Raw genomic sequence first — 4833 nt, 5'->3', positions numbered from 1 at the left:
TGTCTGGAGGAAAGGGCTGCCCCCCTGTCTCCCCCAGACACCTGGGGGAGAAAAGGGGGGGGCGGCCGCCCCCCTAATCACCTAAGAGGGGGGGGGGCGCAAAATCTGCCCCGTACATTGACCCTTCTAGTCACCTAAGAAGGGAGGGGGGGAGTGCAAAATCTGCCCCATGCATTGACTTAGTAGGGTGGGGGGGCGCATCGACGAACCTTTGCCCCCCCCCTAATGGGGAACCCTGCGCACGCCTATGCACATGCCAATGAGTGGGTGCGCGTAAAATAACTACTCCATGTGGTTCTATTTATACCGCAGAAACTACGGCGTCTTTCAAAGCTTAACTATTGTTTGGATGGCATTGAATCCCACGGATTTGCGTTTCATATTCAGCATGAGTTATTAAGCTCCATTACCCGATTCTACAACGTTTGTCAGATGTGTTGTATTGCCCGCAATAAATATGCCCATGTCACAGCTCCAATAGGTTTATTATTCCATTCAATTTTTAGCGATAACACTTTTGTAACGAGATTCTGCGAGGGCAGATAGCACACCGTAAATACACTACAAAAATTGCTTTCACAAAAACAGTACAAATAAAGGGCCAAGATGCAGTCTGACTTTCCCAGCCAGCGGTGCACGACTTTCCGTGCCGATGCCCGGTTATCGCCTGCTGTTGCACCCAAGAAGACGCCTTCGCGCTGCAGCTCCTGTTGTCACCATTTGAGCCGTGATCTGGAAAGATAATAAGTTAAGCGCGACGGGATGTCTTAAGACAAAAGAATTGGATGCACAGGCTGCAGAACAAGCTCAAATTACGTTCGGGCGGGCTGGGTTCATAAGCATGTTTACCCAGGATGTCTATTGTAAAGAACAGTGAGAGTGGTCACTGTATTGTGACTTTTTTTTCATCCTTGTCTCCTAAATTGGCGCTGCGGTTTTATAGAAAGTGGTGTAGTGAAAAAGTGCGCGTGAATGGAACGCAAAGGTTGCCCAGTGTGCTTTTATATGATCTTTGCAACTGCCCAATCTGGTCAAGTATTTGGAAATCATGCCGTCATCACATAGCATGCAATCACGTAAAACAGCATTGTAATGTAACTCAGGCTCCGTGCATGAAGATAAATAATAAATAAATAAATAAATAAATAAGTAAATAAATAAATAATTAAATAAATAAATAAATAAACGACCGGGATGTTAACTCGACCGCTACAATATGCTAAGTACTCCTGCGGTGGCAGGCGGTAAAGAATTATTTGCAAAGAGTACGTGCAAAGGTGCTTGAATTGCTGATAGAATTATGAAAATGGTTATATCACTTGCCGAGAAATTAGTCAAATACTACTACTACTACTACTACTACTAATAATAATAATAATGGTAACAATAATCATAACAATAATACTTACAACAACAACAACTACTACTACTACTACTACTACTACTACTACTACTACTACTACTACTACTACTACCAATAATAATAATAATGATAAAACGCGTTGTTCCAAGAATGGCGTTTGAAATTGCGAGAAGGGGAGTATCTACCATTCCTATAGATGCAAGACGTGCGCTTTCGTGAGCTACAGGCTATGTTTCAACAGCAGAAATTTCGTCTTGCTGCATCTCTCAATTTAGCCATTTCTCTTTCCAATGTCCAAAGGCCTTGTGGAAAAACAAAATCAAATGTCTAGAGAACTTCCGCTGCCCAAATGGTATCCTCAAATTTTATGAATCAGACAGGTAAGTTTTGCAAATCAGACAACTATATAAAGACGGTAATTGGACATAAAATATATAACCAGGCTAGCATTGCAATAATAAGAGCCCGGCAATCGTTCTGAATGCATGCCTTGCAACAGGCCGTCATTCTAACAGTTCATGCGAAAGAACTCATCCTGCTAATTTTTCAGGAGCGATGAGCAGCTACATTTCGCCAATATTGCTGACAGTGAACTACTGATTAGCGCAACTATCACGCCTTGAGGAATTATATCAAAGTTGACTCATTTTCTAAGTTGCTCGTTTGATGACTCCCTCGAGTAATTTTCTAATTTATGCCTGAATGGCGAGTGCCCGTGTCGGAAAACGACACCCGCGGATGCTTCCGTAAATCATCGCGCCTTTTGTACTTAAAATATGATTAAAATCGTATTTCAACAAACAACCTGGTGAGGGAAAGTAGAAAAAAAAATGCCCCCACCTCCCCGAAGGGAATCGTGAGGAAATGCGAATGCATTTCTTGCGCTGAAAGTACACGGCGTAGTAATTTTATTGGTGTAAAGCTGGACACATCGACGCGCTCAAGTGTCTCCCTTTTGGGCGCCTCTTTCAACGAACGCTTCCTACGTGCGTTCGTAATCAGGGATGTTGCCACCGCCTTCAATGCAGCACAAACGCGTTTAGAACGCGCTGTTTTCAGGCTGTGCCAAGGCAGCACAAACGCTACAAACGCGTTTCAAACGCATTGCATTGAGGCGGTGACGCGGGGAGGAGAGAGAGCGAACGGCGAGAGAAGGAGCGGCGAAGCACTGCAGCTACCCTCTCCTACACTCTCTCCACACACGCGGGAGCTCCGCCGAGCTCCCGCGATGCGAGCTCCCTCACACGCCAGAGCGCGCTCCTCCTCTCCACTCACTCTCCACCACGCCCGCACCACCTGCTCCGGTTGCTAGGGGCGAGGAAAGGCGCGCGCGCCCGCAGCTGTTGCTATGGGAGAGGGAGTGAGAGCGGAGAGGCGCGCGGACACCGACCGACGCCTGACATAGCCCGACTAAGAAATGCATTCGCACTTAAAAACATGCCTGTTCCTGTATTACACGTCGCTGTCACCTGCCACGCCATTACCTAGAGAGCGTTGGCGAAGAGCGAATGAACAAGAAATAAGAAAAATAAAGAATATTCAATCGGGACGATGGTGCCTCCTTAATATATATCCACTTACAAACAGCAGCACACATCGTGTAATTTCTGTGTTTTACGGTAAAGCTCGAGTCAAGGTTGCCGAATATTACTTAAGCCTCAGAAAAGTAAAACCCCGACGACATACCTTCATGGCGGACTCGCCGCTGCTCCTTGGCCGATTCGGTACTCGGAGGCTTGTCATCGCCGCCACGCCGTACCTCGCCGGTGTCAGTGGCGCCTAGACGTAGCACCACGCTCAGAAACCCCACGCACACCAGTGCTCGGCGGACGCCATGGGGGCGTTGCGCATTGGCCTGGCACCGCCTGTCTCATCAGCTGAGACGGCGCTTGACACGGCCGCGTCGCCCTCCGCAGCCGGTACACCGTCGATCGGGGCTGCTGGCGTGAAGCAGGCCCCTCTATCCGCATACCCGCAGGCCTACGCGTCCAACCGAGCTGGCTTCAGGGGCTGCGGCTGCAGACGGAAGTGGCAGCGGTTCAAGCCCTGCAGTCTCAACCGTAGATAGGGCCCCCGCAACGAGTTCGCCGGATGTTGCACGGAGCCTGCTCGGTTTCCTCAAGCTCGTCGGCGAACGAGCATCCGCGACCAAAACTTGCGGCCCCTCCGAGACGGAAGCGAGGCTGTGAGGCGTTGGAGTTGCCTGCCGAGAGCAGCTGTCCTGCTGGTAGATCCTCAGGCTCGTCAATATGTGGGCGCAGTCTTGCAAGAACATGACGGAGCCTCCGGAATCGGGCATAGCTAGGGGTGCTGCACGAGCCATACGAGGAGGACGCAGCGTACGCGGCTCGATTCGAACGTGATAATAATGACGATGACGCTTAAATGCTACCTGCACGCGCCCCCTCCGTAGTATATGCCACGTCACTAATGAATAAAGAACAAGAAATATACAAATGAAAACGTGAGAGAAGCTAAACTATTTCGAATATTATGTTTGAAAGAGTAATTAGACAGCTTGGATTAGACATGAAGACTAAATAAACACAGACGATTCTAAGAATAAAGGTGACGTGCGGATAGGGAAATCATCCTAAAATACCTTTATGTATGTATAATGTTTTAATCACTCAAGACGAACCACTTTATTCCATCCGAGCTCGTCTTTCCGACGACGATGAGGTCGTGATGTCTTAAATCTATTTGTTCTGCACTGCGCAGAAAGGTCTAAAAATTAAAAAAAAATTCGGCAGATCCCACGTACCGTGGGAGTCGATGTTATGCGAAGCATGCGGCGGGTAGGTGACTGTGGCGTAACTTTTTTTACTGAACGACAAGTTACAAAATGACGCTAAAGATTTGTATAAATTTTATACGCACACATATATATGTTGAAGAGCCGCATATGTGTTATATAAGCAGTTGTTTACGGTTGGGTAACGCTGCGATTGGCAACGTGGGTATTACCTACACCAGAAGCAGCAAGCTGATATGTAGTGCTTATACGTGTCCCGAGAACGCACACACGTTTCACGAACCCGTGTACATGTGTGCAGGAAGTTCTTGACAGTTCTTGAACAAGGGCATCATCACCGTGATCAGTGAGCACCAGCAGCTGGTAATGAGTTGTTATAGGATCCGTCGTAATCGTGATGACGAGGAGTCCATGTGTAGTGAAGTATGTGGTATAGTAAAGCTGTTGGAATTCGTGGATGCCTCGGTCATTTTGTCGACAAATCTGTCTGTCGACAGAGCCGGCGACATGTCGGAACCTGAAGCCACCCTTCGCGTCGGTGAGGTATAGGCCGTCGAGGCTGGTAGGCCTGGATAGTGCTACGTAGACCAACATCAGTGGATGGTGTTTGTCGTATTCGTAGACTACCTGGGCGCATATGGCCTAAGTAGCCTAGTCTACAAAGCGGTTGTCAATCTGGCATCATCCTCGGTCAGCACGAGGCCATCGCCCAGCC

The sequence above is a fragment of the Rhipicephalus sanguineus genome, chromosome 6 (assembly GCF_013339695.2).
Source record: "Rhipicephalus sanguineus isolate Rsan-2018 chromosome 6, BIME_Rsan_1.4, whole genome shotgun sequence".
NCBI classification, from domain to species: Eukaryota; Metazoa; Arthropoda; class Arachnida; order Ixodida; family Ixodidae; genus Rhipicephalus; species Rhipicephalus sanguineus.
The sequence above is the reverse complement of the archived record's forward strand: the minus strand, read 5'-3'. Positions refer to the sequence as shown.